Raw genomic sequence first — 18,568 nt, forward strand, 5'->3', positions numbered from 1 at the left:
TTGTTTTAATCTAATTTTTGGGATTGTTTTGGTTCAAGATCTGGACTTTGTAGTCTTTCAATCCAGAAAGTATGTTATAAGACTAATACTTAGTCTGCAAAACAATTATGTGAACTTTGGAGGAAATGGCCAATATTTCCAATGGGCTCGCAATGTTGGACAAAATCTCAACTATGATGATGATTTCTTCACCGATCCAACTATTAAAGCCTAATATAAGAACCATTTTAAGGTAGGGGAGTGTATAAGTCTTTGTATTTTTTCTCTTTATATGTGTACATTCCTTTTATTATGTGTATGCACATACATAGACTAATTAACATACACTAGCTACACACACACACAAAGAGCCAAATAAATCTGCATTCAACAATGCATTTTCTTGCAGACTGTGTTGACTAGAGTGAACAACATTACTGGAGTAGCCTACAAAGATGACCCTGCAATAATTTCATGGGAGCTAATGAACAAGCCTCCTTGTCGAAGTGATCCTTATGGGAGGGTTGTCCATGTTAGATATCATGTTTTTTCTTTTAATCAAAACTTGAAAATGAAAAACAGATGTAATCACATATTCAAGCGAGGATGTTAGTTTAAGGTCTTCTTTCTATTAGTGAACACTAGATCTTCTAGATTCATAGTTTGGTAGAGTTATGTTTAAACCACTTTACTTCCAATGGGAAAACTCTGTTTTTAAATGGGTTCAACTCTTAGTGGTTAATGACTTTGGCAACGGATCTAACACAAAGAAATAAAGTTACCTCTACTTTTCAACAAATTGCAACTCATACACCTAATATTGCCAGGAATTGGGCCTTCAAGGATGGCCAGTACAAGGCATTGCAAATGTTTCCTGGTGTATATGATGAACAAGTATTTCAGGTTTGTGCATGGGGGTTGTAATCCTTCAAGACCTCAACCCATTCTTTTCAAGATATTTTGCTTTTGGGTGTCTATATCTACTAGCATTGTTTGTTTTAATTTGATTTTTAGGGTTGTTTTCGTTCAAGCTTTGGACTTTGTGGTCTTTCAAGCTAGAAAGTATGGTATCAGAATAATAGTCTGGCAAAAAATTATGTGAACTTTGGAGGAAACGCCCAATATGTACAGTGGGCTCACAATGCTAGACAGAATATCTACTATGATTATGGTTTCTTCACCAATCCCACTGTTAAAGCCTATTATAAGAACCATGTTAAGGTAGTAGAGTGTACAAATGTTTGTCTCTTGTCTCTTTATATGTGTGCATTCCTTTTGTTATGTACGCTTGCATTCCTTTTGTTATGTGTATACACATACATAGGCTAATTAGCATATAGTAGCTACACACAAACACAAAGGACTAAACAAATTTGCATTCAACAATGTATTTTCTTGTAGACTGTGTTGACTAGAGTGAACAACATTACTAGAGTAGCCAACAAGGATGGCCCTACAATATTTGCATGGGTGCTCATGAATGAGCCTCGTTTTCAAAATCATCCCTCGGGGAGGACCATCTAGGTCAGATATCACCTTTTTTCTTTGAATCAAAACTAGGAAACGGAAAAGAAATGTAATAATAGATTCAAGAAAGGATGTTGGTTTAAGCTCTCATTTCTATTGTTGAAAACTAGATCTTCTAGATTCATAGTTTTTTCAGAGTTGTGTTTAGACCACATTATTGTCAATGGGAAACCTCTATTTGTCAATGAGTTTAACTCTTACAAGTTAATGACTGTGGCAAGGGATCTAACATAGAGAAATAAATTTACCTCTATTTTTCAAAAAGGTGCACCTCATATGCTTAATGTTGCTAGGACTTGGACCTTCAACGATGGCCAGTACAAGGCATTGCACATTTTTCCTAGTGTATATGATGAACAAGAATTTCAGTTTTGTGCATGGGGATTGTAAGCCTTCATGACCTCAACCCATTTTTTTCAAGAGATTTTACTTTTGGATGTTTGGATTTGCTAGTGTTGTTTGTTTTAATCTGATTTTTGGGGTTGTTTTGGTTCAGGCTTTGGAATTTGTGGTCTTTCAAGCTAGAAATTACGGTATCATAATAATATTTAGTCTAGAAAACAATTATGTGAACTTTGGAGGAAAGGCTCAATATGTATAATGGGCTTGCAATGCTCAACAAATTCTCAACTATTATGATGATTTCTTCACCAATTTCACTGTTAAAGCCTAGTATAAGAACCATGTTAAGGTAGCAGAGATTATAAATCTATGTATCTTGTCTCTTTATATGCATACACTCCTTTTGTAATGTATGCATACATTCCTTTTATTATGTGTATACACATACAAAGACTAATTAGCATACAATAGTTACACACACACACAAAGAACTAAACAGAACTGCATTCAACAATGCCTTTTCTTGTAGAGTGTGTTGACTAGAGTGAACAACATTATTGGAGTAGCCTACAAGAATGACCCTACAATTGCATGGTAGATCATGAACAGGCCTCATTGTTAAATTGATCCTTATGGGAGGACCTTCCAGGTTAGATATCACCTTTTTTATTTGAATCAGAACTGGAAAATGGAAAGCAAACGTAATCATAGATTGAAGCAAGGATGCTAGTTTAAGGTCTCATTTCTATTGTTAAACACTAGATCTTATAGATTGATAGTTTTGTAGAGTTGTTTTTAACATTTTCCTTTCTAGTGATTCATTATTTTGGTAATGATGGTAAGTGTTTTGAGTAAGCATTGTAGTGCTTTTACTTTTATGAGAAAACAGTGATGGATAGAGGAGATGGCTAGCCATGTCAAATCCATTGTCTTGGAAGGTTCTTGTGGAAAATACGAAAGAGAGATCAATCCAGGATTCTCTATGGGAACATATTTCATCACCAATAACCAAATCAGAGGAATTGATTTTGCAACAACTGATTCCTATCCTGACATATGGTAAGTCTCTATGTTTTATTCCCATGTTTATATTGTATAGGAGTGACTAAAAGCTTGAGATTGATAGTTTTTACTAATTTACATCTTTTATATTGACTTCTATCTATATTTGAGATGTTGGGTTTTACAAAAATTGATTGATTCATTGCTCGTGTTGCATTCATTCATGTAATCTTATAGGCACGCAATCCATTATTATAGTAACACATGTTCATTGCTTGATGATAATGTTTGAGTTTGCCCAAATATATTGAACTGTGATTTGAACTTTTAAAGACTTGTTGGGGTAGATGAGAAGACTCAACATTCATTTTTGTAGAGTTGGATAAAGAGCCATCTGGAAGATGGAAGCAGGATATTGAAAAAACCAGTTCTCTTTTGGAGAGTTTGGTAAATCTTACAAAGGCCCTGGATTTCACACGAGTGAGAGAGACAATTTACTTGATGTGGTTTATAAACATGTACATGCATATGCTAGATGGGGAGGAGCAGGTGGAGGGGCCATGTTTTGGTAGTTGGTGCCAGAAGGAAATAACCAATATGGAGATGGGTATGAGATTTTTTTTTCTTGAGAATCCATCCACAACAACTCTAGTTTCTAGTCAGTCTCATAAGTTGGTTGAGCTTACCCATTTATTTACGAGGATGTTTGAATATAAGAATAGGAGACAGGTCCATGTACATCGCCCATGAAATCCATAAGAGGATGAGATTGATGGTCACATTATGTAAACATTAAGGTAAATTTTTGTGTAACTACAAGTGTGTTAGGTAATAAAATCTCGAGTTGTTTGATTGATGATCTGTAAAGTCCTTAAGTCACGGTCAATGACAAGTAACATAGGTTCTATAATAATCATAACCATTCTATCAATGGTATTGACTCCATGCATGGCGAGTAACATGGGTTCTATAATAATCGTACTTGTTCCATAAGTGGTATTGACCCCATGCGCATAGAATGGCATAATAGGGCCACATATGAATGAATTTCACCCCAGGAGATGGCTATGGTAATTGTATTTTATTTGTAAAATGGAAATAGTCACCCAATGGTGTCATGTTAGTCATTTTATTGTATTTTATTTGTAAAATGGAAATAGTCACCCAATGATGTCATGTTAGTCATTTTATAAGTCATATAAGTGTATTTTTTTTTAATGAGTTATAGTTAAGGAATGATTATGGCAACTTATGATCGATACATACTTTTTGTATTGATAGTATCTGCCACGTCTCTCAACCAGAAAAAAATTATCCATTCTGGTGGTACTAAGCCCTTAAGGGTTACGGGATTAGTTTTTGGAGGCTGGATTCGAACGGGATGATACTCCAAGAGTTGTTTTTGCTAGTCTAGTGGGCCTTCCGAGCAACACTAGTGTCATGGTTGGCATGGGATAGAAGGATACATATGCTGGATACAGAGAACTGTACAACAGGGATATTGTGACCTTCAAATATCATCTCGAGTACAAAATCATTAACAATTGGGATGACATGGAGAAAATTTGGCGGCACAGGTTCAACAACAAGCTCCATGTTTCTCCTGAGGATCATACAGTTTTGATAATAGAGTCTCCTCTAAATCCCATGGAAAATAGACACAGGATGACTCAAATCATGTTTGAAGGATTTAACACACCTGCTATGTATATTACTATTAAAGTTGTGCATTGTTTTTATGCAAGTGGAAGAACTACAGGTTTGCGGCCTCTAATTCCTTGAATATTAAAGTAGGTACGTAATAAACCTCTTCGAAATTTCACATTTCAACCATTTAAAAAAGAAAAATACTAAAATAAATTTATACAAATAGTTGTATTGGTGAATGCTACGAGACTGATATGAGCTCGACAGTATCATATGCTTTATATATATATCTTTTTTTATATATATATATATCTATATATATATATATATATAAGTCCCTTATTTTGTTTATGTATTGTTCTCAATTCTGGAGATGGTGTCACTTATGTTGTTCCCATCTATGAAGGAAATTCCCTCTCCTGTGCAATCGATAGAATAGACCTTGCAGGTGAAAACATAACTAATGAGCTATGAGAGATGCTAATAGAGAGGGGGTACTCTTTTAGTACAACAACAGAATGAGAAATTGTACGAGACATAAAGGAAAAATTGGGATATGTTGCAATGGATTATGAAAAGGATATAGAACTCGAAAAAACCTCTACTGCATTAGAAAATAATTATGAGATTCTAGATGATCAAGTGATTAGAATTCTCTCCAAAAGATTTAGGTATCGAGAGGTTTTGTTCCAGCCTTCCCACATTGGAATAGAAGATCTAGGGATACATGAAACCAATTACAGCTCTATTATGAAATGTAATGAGAATATCCAAAAGGACTTGTGTGGAAACATAGTTTTGAGTGGGGGATCCACTGTCTTTCCAGAAATTTCTCATCGTATGAATAGAGAGATCTCATAGCATAAATATCTTGCTTCAGATGGCATAAAGATCTTGTTGGTTGCCTCTCCAAAGAGAAAATAGAGTGTCTGTATTGGAGGTTCCACTTTGGCTTCTCTCAACACATTCCAAGAGGTATTCCTTCCCACCATCTCCTTGGAATTAGAAATACGTCCCACCATTTTTCTAATTCAACACTTAAAATATAACGTATGGTTTAAATGATTGGAAGCGTACATCATCAAACTCAAGAAAATGGGCTTTATTTAATTTCACGTTGTTTACATTAGCATGCTTCATGCTTAGAATGAAGTATGTTATTGTCCTCATATATACCTTCCAGGTAATGTTTCAAGAAACATAGATGATAGGATGATCACAATTTTGTCATTATTTAAGAAACATACATGATAGTCTGATCACAAAGCACAAAATTCCCTTATTCTCTAACTTGTAGTTATTCTACCGAAATCCATAATTTACACTATACCTCACCTCTTTGAAACTCCTTACAAGAAGGAAACTCCTTTTTGGTAAACTCCTAAAAATAATTATCTAAGAAAAATTTCAATCTTAAAAGAACTATACCATATTGGTCTTGAAAGGTTTTCCCTGAGCTTTGCAAAGGTAAAATCCCCTTTTCCAAAATAAATGTCCTAAAATGTCTTATGTCAAGCCTATTTGAGAAAGCAACGGTTCCTTCCTCTGGGTAAACTTGAACATCCCTAAGCATATCATCCTCGGAAGTTGCCATGGCCACATTTACATTCTCAATAACCCTTCATAATGTTTGATAAGCTTCCACTCCATCAACTTGTAACTCAAGGAAGATCTTATCAATCTTATTGAGAGTAAGAATTGGCTTAATCCTTTCTCTGCGAGCTTGATGACATGCAATTTTTAGTCATGGGGTGGTGCTTGTTCTTCTCATAGGATATAAAAGTTACAAGTAATCCATTATAGTTGATTTCAAAGTTTTGCATAGTCAAGGGTCCTTTATTTCTCCAAATTTGGTTTGTCTTCAAAACATCTAATTTCACTACCAATCCTTGGCTCATATTCAAAAATCCCAGTTGGCAGTGTTCACATGTTTCTTAGCATCATATGTACTCCTACGTAGGCATACTATGTAAACAGAATGTGATTTGGTTGACATATGGAAATTTTCCATTTCAATTTAGTTTGATTGATAAACCAAGAATGGAAGCAAGGATACTTGTCACCAAAAATCTAATGATGATAACATGGAAGAAGTGAATATGCTTGTTATGTTTTTCTTAGTTTATTTTTTTAAGTTTTGGTTTTCTTCTCAGTATATTATTTGGTTGTTAGTAAGGATTTTGGATTGATGGTGAATGAGTTTTTGTTAATATATTTCATGTGAAAATATAGCCCATTCAAATACCTATTGTTATTTCCCCTAAAAACATATATATTATTTAATTAGTTTCATGTAGAATCTCCAAAAATCTATATATTATTTAATCAGTTTTATGTGGAATCTCCAAATACGTGTATATATATATATCTATATATAGTTTAATGAATTGTACATGGAATCTAATAAATATATGTTAAAATTAGATGTTTAAATTGCATAGTTTAAACTATCAATCTACTCAAAACATTTCCACCGTGTTGACTCCAATTTTATTAAAGAATTTGACAGTATAATTATATGATGTATACTTTTATGTGCATTAGTTATTGAAAACTCTATGAATGGAACAATTATATGATTTATTATTTTATGTGCCTTTAATTTGTTCAAAGAAACATACTTGAAAAGTGACATGGATTCATTTTTGTGTATTGATAGTATCTACCACTTCTCTCAAGAAAAGAAAAAATTTCCAGTGTGGCAGTACTAAGCTAGTAAAGGTTCGGATTTTGAAGGATGGATTTGTAGGGGATGATACTCTAAGATAAATTTTCTCTAGACTGGTGGGTCTTCCAAGGCATGCTAGTAGCATTGTTGGAATGGGACAGAAGGATGCATATGTTGGAGACGAAGCATTATCCAAGAGGGATATTTTGACCTTGAAATATCCACTTGAGCACAAAATCGTTAACAACTGGGATGCCATGGAGAAACTTTGGTGGCACATTGTTCACCAATGAGCTCCATGTTTCCCCTAAGGATCATCTAGTTTTGATTACAAAGTCTCTTATGAATCCCAAGGAAAACAGAGAGAGAATGACTCAAATCATCTTTGACGGCTTTACCACACCTGCTACATATATTTCTGTTGAAGTTGTGCTTTCTCATTATGCGAGTGGAAGAACTACAGGTTTGCAGCCTCTAATACTATTTCCCCCTAATTCCTTGAATATTAAAGTAGCTCTATGATAAAATTATTTGAAATCTTCGCATTTCAATCATTTAAAAAATAAATTAATTTTCCTAAACTAAATTTATACAAATAGTTGTATTGGTGAATGCTATGTGATTGATATGAGCTTAGCAATGTAGGTTTTGACCCTGTACAGAAATTACCTGAATACGAATTCTAAAACACAGAAAATAAACAATAGCGAGAGCATAACACATAAAAACATATATACACAGAGATTTTCCCTTGGATCCAAAAATTGGGACTACCAGCTTGATTTTTCATTATGTTCCTTTCAATGTTACAATACATATTTGTACATGCCAAAGCATCCAATACCCTAGACCGAAACCATTGCACCCAAAACCATGTGCAAAAACCATGCCCAAAACCATAGGTAGGTATACCCACCTAATATAGGGTCCAAAATAATTTCCCTGGGGCACTACCCTAGACCCCGTAGAGGGGGGCTACCCACCCCCCTCAAACCCCCTGTGACCCCCTCGCTGCGTAATAGGCACAACGAAGGGGAGGCTTCGCCCCACCAATAATCCCCCTGAACTAGGTGGGCTAGACGTGGAAAGAATATAACACAGCCCAACAAGAAAGATATTATACTACTTTGGAAAGTAGTTATGAGACTCAACTCTTGCTTCTGATGGCATAAATATCTTCGTGGTTGCTCCTCCGAAGAGAAAATAAAGTGTTTGTACTAGAGGCTCCACTTTGGCTTCTCTCATCACATTCCAAGAGGTAGTCCTGCCCACCATCTACCCTAATTCAATACTTAAAATATAACCCAAGGTTTAAATGATTGGAATTTTGCATCATGAAACTCAAGCAAATGGGTTTTATATTAGCATGCTTCACGCTTATAATGAAGTATGGTATTTTCCTGATATATACCTTCCAAGTAATGTTTTAAGAAACATAGTTGATAAGATGATCACAATTTTTTTACTCTTCAAGAAGCATACCTAATAGGCTGATCACAAAGCAAAAAATTCCTTTATTGTCCAACTTGTAGTTATTCTCCCTAAATCCAGAATTTGCAGTATACCTCATCTCTTTGAAACTCCTTACAAAAAGGAAACTCTTTTTTGGTAAACTCCTAAAAATAATTATCTAAGAAAAAATTCAATATTAAAATAATTATACCATATTGGCCATGAAAGGTCTTCCCTAAGCTTTACAAAGGTAAAATTCCATTTGCCAAAAGAAATGTCCTAAAATGTCTTATGCAAAGCCCAGCTAAGAATGAAACCATCCCTTTCTCTAGATAACTTGAACATCCCCAAGCATATCATCCTCATAAGTATCCATGATTAGATTCACATTCTCAATAACCCTTGATAAGGTCTAATAGGCCTCCACCCCATCAACTTGTAACTCAACAAAGAGCCTATCAATCTTATTGAGAGTAATAATTGGCTTAATCCCTTCTCTGAGAGCTTGATGAGATGTAGGTTTTAGTCACCAGGTGTTGCTTATTCTTCTCATATGATATACAAGTTACAAGTAACCCCTTACACTAGATTTCAAAGTTCTACACTAGATATTCTAGATTCATAGTTTGGTAGAGTTCTCTTTAAAATTTTCCTTTCTAGTGATTCATTATTTTGGTAATGATGGTAAGTTTTATGAGAAAACATGGTAGTTCTTTGAATGTGATGAGAAATAAAGATGGATAGAGGATATGGCTATCCATGTCAAATCCATTAATGGAAACCATCTTCTGGAGGTTGGTTTGGAATGCTTTATGTAGAATAGAAAACAGAGATTAATCGAGGCTTCTTTGTGGGCATACATTTCATAACTAGTGAAAAAATCAGAGGACTTGATTTTGCAACAGTTCATTTCTATCCTGACATGTGATAAGTCTCCATACTTTCTTCCCATGTTTATACTATATAGGAGTGATTAAAATATTGAGATTGATATGTTTCTACAAACTTAGATCTGTTCTTTGGACTTCTATCTATATTTGAGATGTTGGGTTTTTACAGTATCTGATTGAGTCACAACTAGTTTTGCATTCATTCATGTAATCTTATAGGCATGTAGTCCATTATTATACTAACAAGTGTTCATTGGTTAATGATAATGTTTGAGTTTGCAATAATATATTGAAGTGTGATTTGAACTTTTAAACGCTTCTTGGGGCAGATGAGGAGACCAAGCTTTCATTTTTGCAGAGTTGGTTAAAGATCCATCTGGAAGATGGAATCAAGATATTGGAAAAACAAGTTATGTTTGCAGAGTTTGGGAAATATTACAAAGACCCAAGATTTTGCACAAGTGAGAGAGACAATTTAATTTATGTGGTTTATAAACATGTATATGCATATACTAGATGGGGAGGAGTAGGTGGGGAGGGGCCATATTTTGGAAGCTGATGGAAGAAGGAATTAGCTCATATGAGAATTTTTTTTCTGAGAATCCATCCATCGCAGGTCTGGTTTCTGGTGAGTCTCACAAGTTGGCTGAGCTTACTCATTTATATACCAGGATGTATGAGTATAAGGATAGGAGTCAGGTCCATGCACAACGCCCATGAAATCCATCAGAGACTGAGATTGATGGTCAGATTGTGTAAATATTTGGTGAATTTTTGCGTAACTACAAGTGTGTTAGGTAAAAAAATATCGAGTTGTTCTATTAATGATCTGTAAAGTCATTAAATCATGGTAACTGGTGAGTAGCATGGGTTCTATAATAATTGTACCCGTTCCATCAGTGGTATTGACTCCATGTGAATGGAAAGGAAGAGTAGGGCCATATATGAATGAGATTCACTATCGAGAGATGGCTATGGTAATTTTATTTTATCTGTAAAATGGGAGTAGTCACCAAAAGGTGTCATTCCAATCATTTTATAATTCATATGTGTATTTTTTTGGGTTTTTAATGAGTTATATTTAAGGTAGGATTATGGCAACTTATGCTTGATACATATTTTTTGTATTGATAGTATCGGCCACTTCTCTCGAGAAGAAAAAAAATCCATTCTAGTGGTACTAAGATGGTAAAGAATTGGTTTTTGAAGACTGGATTTGAACGGGATGATACTTAGAGAGCAGTTTTTCCTAGTTTGGTGAGTCTTCCAAGGCACACTGGTGTCATGGCTGGCATGGGATAGAAGGATTCATATGTTGGATATGAAGCACTCTACAAGAGGAATATTGTGACCTTCATATTGGAAAATAATTATGAGCTTCCAGATGGGAAAGTGATTACAATTCGCTCTAAAAGATTTATTTGTCAAGAGGAGATTTAGGCGTCCAGAGGTTTTGTTCGAGCCTATCAACATTGGAATAAAAGCTCCAAGGATACATGAAACTGTTTATAGCTCTATTATAAAATGAGATGAGAATATCCAAAAGTACTTGTGTGGAAACATACCTTTGAGTTGGGATCCACTATGTTTCCATGCATTACTCATTGAATGAACAAAGAGATATAAATTTTTCTTTAGATGACATAAATATCAAGGTGGTTGCTCCTCTGGAGAGAAAATACAGTGTTTGGATAGGAGACTCCACTTTGGCTTCTCTCAGCACATTCCAAGAGGTAGTCCAACCCACCATAGTTTAAACTATCAATCTAATCAAAACTTTTCCATAGTGCTGACTCCATTTTATAAAATAAATAGACAATATAATTATGTGATGTATTTTTTTATGCACATTACTTATTGAAAAATCTATCAATGAAACAATTATATGATTTATTATTTTATGTACATTAAATTTTGTCGAAGAAACATACTTGCAAAGTGATATGGATTGGTTTTTCTATATTAGTAGTATCTACCACTTCTCTCAAGAAATTATAAAAAAACACCTCATAATATTTTCTCCTAATTTATTCAATATTAAAGTAGCTTTGTAATAAACTTTTTTGAAATCTTCACATTTGAATCATTTTAAAAATGTAAATCCAATCATCGTATGAGCAATTGGTAAAAGACTGTAACCTTTTGATCAAATGATAGAGTTCAATGTTGAAGAAAAGAAACTTTTTGATCAAATATTTGTTATTGGAACTTGGAAGAGCACTTTTGAACATTGAGAGGCAATCTATGTTGAAAAGGTTATAGAATTAAATTTGGCGTTACATAAGTGATTTCTCTTTATCTTCTAGCTTTGAATGACATTTTGTTTAGTAAATTTTATATTTATTGATTTTCTATTTGTCACGATTCTTTTGGAATTTATGCCTTACTACATTTCTTTTGCAACATCTCGTGCAATTGCTAGTTTTTATGTGACTTGGTTGATTGTTAATTATTGGATATGGGATATGTAATCCAGCTAAAATAGCTCATACTTTGGGATTTAGTTTAGAAATTCTCTCAACTAATTAATTGTATGGTTAGGATGGTATTTCTATCTTAATGTTTTTATATGTGTGTTTAATGTAATATAGAATAATATTTTGGTGTGCAATTAGTTTCTTAAATTGGTATGAGAGTGACTCTAAGTAAACTCCCTTATGGTAAACTATCTATGAGAGAGATCTCATGTGTTTGATTTTGTAGATCTATGAGTTGCGGATGCACTGAGCTATTTGAGACAATACATTGTGTCACGACATTGATTTCATTTTGTGGAAAATATTCAATCTAGGAAAGACTTCCAAACATTAAGAATGGAAAATCGACTATGTTTGCACGACATTGTCTTTCTACACACACTCCAGGAAGAGGTCAATCTCTTCTTCTGTGTCAGCCTTTGTGACTTTTGCATGGAGGAAATGCAATGCATCGTAGTAGTAGAGGGTGTGAAAACCCATGAAGAATAAATTCATCACATGTTGTTGGGAGGAAGTACACTTTTCACAGGCCTCTTATGCAAAAGAGATCTCGAGCCGGTTTTTCCTTATTTTGTTGGCTGATTTTTATTTGATATGCATCGAGTTGAAAGAAGACTGTGATTTGATTTATTAGATTTTGTACATTCATGGAAATACATGGAATGATTCATTGTCAATCCGAATGGGAATATAGGTTTCATCCCATTCATTTTCATAACGCTAGCTACTCTGTGTATTTCTGTTTAGGTCTGGTGTTTGGGTGAAGCACTCCATCGATGATAGCACGAGACGGCTCCATTACCTATGTGGCTTGTCCACCATTATTGGCCTGCTAACCCTACTTAACTACTTGCACACACTTGTTAACGGAACAGGGTTTTTGTTGTTCTTGTTTCATTCCGCTTGCCAGTGTTTTTCGTTCTGGACTACTGAGGGTTTACACATACCTTGGTGGTTGTTTCATTCGTGCAGCCTGTCGTTTAGGAGGGAGCCAGTGCCAATATCTAGCCAATTCAAGGTTGAAGGTAAATTTACAGTTTTTTGATGATTTTTGTTTCACATTGTCTTTAATATTCATGACATTGCCTAATTTTCTATTTTTTCATGTTTTCCAAGTTGGTTTCAAGTCTGCTGAGCTCTGGAGAAGGTTTCAACAAGGAAGACGCTTGGACATGGTTTCTACGTCAACCCAGTAGGAAATATCCTACTAGTCATTGCCACTGTGTTTTTGACCACCTCACCTTCCTTTTGGAATTTTTGTTATTTTTGCTCTTGGAGTTTTGCAGGTTTAGGGTTTTTCTTTTTTTTTTGTTTTTGTTGCTCTTGGAGGTCAGTTTGTATGCTGACATTGACCTTAGGTGTGAGCAACTACCATTAAGAACCCTTTAGAGGTGGCCTCCTGTCACAATGGGGTTTATTCTTTGGTTTTGATCCATGCAATTTGTGATTTAGCATGTTGTTGTTATATGTCGTGTCCATCACATTCTTGGAAGTTTGAATGTAATAAGATGTATATTTGGAAGGTCTTGCTTTTGGAGTTCAATTTGTATGTTGAAATTATCAGTTTGTATGTTGAAATTGACCTTAGTTGTGAGCGGCTGCCATTAAGAACCCTTCAGAGGTGTCGTGCTGTCACAATGGGGTTTATTCTTTGATTTTGGTCCTTGCAGTTTGTGATTTAGCATGTTGTTGTTATATATCTTCAATATTTCCAATGTGGAATTAGTTACATTCTTCTGAGGTGGTCGAGGAAACTGATAGTTCTCACTATTGGAAATGATGGTCACTGATGGAAGAAGTCCTACTATTTAAGGAATAAACAAATAATGAAAGAAGTCATGTTATTTAAGGGATAAATGAATAATGAGAAGCTTACATGCTCATTCATGTCATGGGGAAGATGTTCAGTCGAAATCAACACAACATCATCAATTAGGGTTTAGGGTTTAATAACGTGATAACATTATCAAGATTATGTGAAATTTGATTCATATAAACCTTGCATGGTGTGTTCATGTGATGTGGAAAATCATTCGGTGGCAATCATCACATCATTGTCAATTAGGTTGTTTTATCATGTTATCAATATTATTTGATACTCGATTAAGATTAAGCTTGGACGTTTTTTATTTCGTCAAATTAAATTTATGCTAGCTAGTTTATATTATTTTATTTAAATATTTGTAAATTTTCTAGAATAAAAAAAACTTTTGACATTACAATAACCTGCAGCTTAGTTCTTATCATTCAAATTAAAAATTATGTTAGATAATTTGCAGATAAGATTGTTGTGTCTAAATTAACACAAGCATTTCATGGGTCAGTCAAACTTGAGCTTATGTTGTAATTAAAATGTGTATGTGTTAATCATGGTGCATAAAGTTTCTAACAGACTTTGATGGGTCAGCCAAATTTTAACTTCCATTGTAATGTAAAATGGGTATCTGTTAATTATGATGTAGAAATTTTTTAACAGACTTTGATAGATGTAAATTTGGAAGGTCTTGTTTTTGGAGGTCAGTTTGTAGGCTGAAATTGTCAGTTTGTAAGCTGAAATTGACCTTAGGTGTGAGTGGCTGCCATTAAGAACCCTTCAGAGGTGGCCTGCTACCACAATGGGGTTTATTCTTTGATTTTGGTCCTTGCAATTTGTGATTTAGCAAGTTGTTGTTATATGTCATGTCCATCACATTCTTGGCAATGTGAATGTAATAAGATGTAAATTTGGGTTTCAGTCAGCATGATTGATTCATTGAGTCACTCATCATTGTAAATTTATACACAAATTATTCTGGTTTGCTTCTCTTTCATGTTTGTACATTTATACACATCAATTATTGAGATTTTCTTCCATTTGTTCCACAGTTCCAATGCAATGATTCATTAGGAACTACTCTGCTTTTCACCCTTATACTTATATCCAGTAAATCTATTCTTTAGTTGCTTAAATATGATCAAATTGGAACTTTGGCCTAAGGTATGTAATTAATGCTAATTTTGGTTTTATGAACTGCAATGAGATTCATAGTGAACTCTTGACTGTTCACAGAAAAGACAAGGAGTGAATAGACTCCTTTCATAATGTTGTGTGCAACCAAAAATCATATGGGAAGTTCAAAATGTGTAGTAGAAAATTAAAGGGATACAAGTAGTCAATTATCTTCCTTCTCATGCAAGGAAAACCTTGTAAGGTTTGTGATAATACTTGTAGCTATTGTCTTCTCTCTGTTCCAAGATGTGTCATGTCCCTTGGTCAAAATTGCAATGTTTCTACTAGATCTCTCCATGATTTTATCTTAGATGGTTATTGCTCTAGACATGCTAAGTCCTGTATTGCAACGTGTTTATAATTTTCTTTGTGCTTGCAAATTTGAAATTCTGGTATTGTTATCTCGCTTACTGATTTTTACTAAGCAATATTTCTACAATTTTTATTGTAGCCATGTATCTCTTTTATCATAAACTAATCTACATTTGTAACTTAGTTAATCAATCAATAGATTTCTCAAAGGTTGGCTGGGTGCATTAGTTGTATTACCCATTTGTATTATGTTCTAATTATAGGTATTATGTGCATTATCTATTGTTTCATCATGAAGCATTGCTACAATCTCATGAAATGTAAACTAAAAATGTTGTCATTGTTTCACTTGTGTTAATCATTTGGTGTGTAGATGCATAATAGAAAATCCCATTTGCATTATCAGGTAATATGTCTACATTATAATAGACTATATATGTTCCTTCTAAAATGGATTTTGATTCCAATGCCACACATAGCATGAAATAAAACAACCTAGGTTGTAGGCCAAAATGTTTCTATGACAAGAAAAAGATACAATCCATCCAAAATCCACATCATAATGTGGTTACAACCAAAAACATATGACACCCCTATTCTTTATGGCCCTGAGAATCTTGAGTGCCAAAACTCCCCGAGTTACCTTCTTGCGCCAGGTAGGCTGGCCTACCTAAAAAGGGTTGATTAGGAAATGGTTGATTGCTGCCATATGATTGAGTCCAATTTGCAACTTCTAACCATGGAGGAATTGAGTACCCATACCTCACATTTGCACTACTAACCCCTGCATTAAGTGGATGTGTGTAATGACCATACATAGAATTGACACCTCCTCTGGTAGGAATAAGGCAAGTGGGTAAACCCTCAGTTTGATAGTGAGGCACTTGAATGTTTGTGAGATCTTGGAATAATGGTGTATTATCTGCAATGGAGTCCAATGAGCTTGAAATAATCTTGGTGTCATCAACTATGCTTTCATCATTTTCAACCATATTGATCATCCCTTGTTCCTTTTCAAGCATTTGTTGTGTCTTTCTTGATTCTTTTTCTTGTCTTTCCATTTGTTTTTGTTGTTCCTTAACTTGACTTGCTTTATCTCTTTCAAGCCTTTCATCTGCTCGACATTGCGCTGCAACAATCCTTGCTGCATTCTTCTCCTTGACTAGATCCTTCTTTTTCTGTTTTAATTCATGCATTTCAAATTTACTTTTTTCAGACTCAACTAACAGGATTATATAGTCCTCTGAGGTGAGTAACTATGAGCTTTGGCCCAAATGAAGACTACCCGGTGTACCTTGCTTTTTTTCATTGATATTCTCTCTACTGGTAGCTTTAGGAAACAACTAAGTATCTTCTCAACCCCTCCCACCTACATGTCATTGCTTGGTACTTCACTTTTAGTATCTGATGGAACTAACTGAACTATATCATTATCTTCATTTGATGCCTCATTATGTGGTTCATCTTCTTCCATTGATCTGTTGTCCACAAGAAAATGAACAATTTCATTGTTCAAAATTATGCTGGTTATGAGGGCATGTTCATGCTTTGTTCATTGGTCGTTGAGACACTATGTGCATTCATATTAATGATTGCTTCTTCCAGCCGTGAAGGTGGGGTTACCTGGCTTGGCAATGTCAATTGGTATTGTCAACTACATGTTCAATAATGTCATTAACAATATCAACAGTAGGATTTTCATGTTCTTGTGTTGGTGGAACGATCTCCATGTTACTGTGAATTTGTTCATGGTTACACTGTGTTTCACATACAATTTCATCATATTCGTCATATAAGTGTCCTTGAGAGAGGGAAATCATATTAGCAGCTGCAACCACAACATCTTGGTCATCTAATTCTTGCACTTCAACACCTGTTTGGGCATTCCCTTCTTCCTCACCATCCACATGAAACCCCTGGCTACAACCAGTATCATGCATAAGAGCATCATAGTTCAGTGGCCAGATTCTTGTCCTCCTTAAGCCAACCTTGATATTTGATGGTGTTAGAGCCCTTTTAAAATCTTTACTTGCAAGCTCTTCTAGCTTGAACCTTTTCATCTCAAACCATGGATTATTTTCCATCCATGCAGCATGCTCCGACCTGAAATATTTCTTGAAAGGACCAAACACACTAACATCAAGGGGTTGTTGTCTATGAGTGGTATGAGTGGTCAATGTCAACAGGTCGATGCCTAAATTGTTTACTTCCTAAAATTTTTGTATAGCCATGTGGCTCCCATGGCCATCTAATATCAATAGGTGTCTGATATTAGGTGAGACTCCACCTGGTACCGATGCAGCAAAGTGAAAAATCCAACTTAAAAACAGTTCTTCAATCATCCAAGCATGGGATGTGCAGCCATGCATGCACCTAGTTCACAGTTCTGTATATATTTTTCAGTTGATTTTTACCATTGAATAGATAAATCCTAAGATTGAAGTACCAATTGCATTGACACAACATAAAATAGTTATCCACTCCCTACTCTTAGGCAAAATCTTTAGCACATTTCAGCTCCCTCTCTTGGCAATTACCCGCATGCCACAATTCCTCCCTGCCTATAAACTTGTGTCATCACAATTCCATATATGGTCTGCTCCATAAGAATGTTTATCGTAAGCACTAGAAAGTGTGTCATAGAACTTTTGCACAACTGCAAGGTGAAAATTTAATGCTTTGTCTCTGTCAATGCCCTCAGTGGTATGCAATACAAGTTCTGGATGCCTTTTTTTAAACCCAAACCACCATGATTTACCAGGAAACCCATCTTTGAATGGGTTTGGCCTCCCTTGATAGATTTGAGCAACTGTGGATTTGAGTTGTATCAACTCTAGCCCATGTCCCAATTGGATCATATCTTTACACCACTCAACCACCTTAGCCTCCTCCTCCTCAGTCATAACTGTAAGAGGCCCTCTACATTTTGTGTGAGTCAGTCCATTTATCCAATAATGTATTGATGAGGGAGGAATACCATGTATTTTTGCAGATGCCCGAACTGAGTATCTATTAAACTCTATGTCGTCAATTGCAACTAACATTTCTTCTTTTTTCCATCCTCTTATAGCGCTTTTATTTTTAGTTGAACTTTCCCCTTGGACTGTTGTTGACGGTGGTTCTATGGTTGATGCTATGATAACATTAGCTTCAATCGCATGGTCATCTTCAACAACGTTCCTTGGGACATTTTTGACATTGATATCACATGTCATGTCATCATCAGATGATGTGCATCGCAGCTGCGCACCCCTTGTCACTCTCTTGTCACTTCTCCTTGTAC

General features: G+C 35.0%; 1 pseudogene; it reads left to right on the forward strand.

Annotated features, from left to right (window-relative positions):
• Positions 1-3,600, forward strand: part of LOC149141105 (mannan endo-1,4-beta-mannosidase 4-like) — a 46,953-nt pseudogene extending 43,353 nt beyond the window's left edge.
• Positions 3,601-18,568: the final 14,968 nt, after the last annotated feature.

The sequence above is a fragment of the Pinus tabuliformis genome, chromosome X (genome assembly GCF_031772625.1).
Source record: "Pinus tabuliformis cultivar Carrire ecotype Pingquan chromosome X, CPIR1, whole genome shotgun sequence".
Lineage (NCBI taxonomy): Eukaryota > Viridiplantae > Streptophyta > Pinopsida > Pinales > Pinaceae > Pinus > Pinus tabuliformis.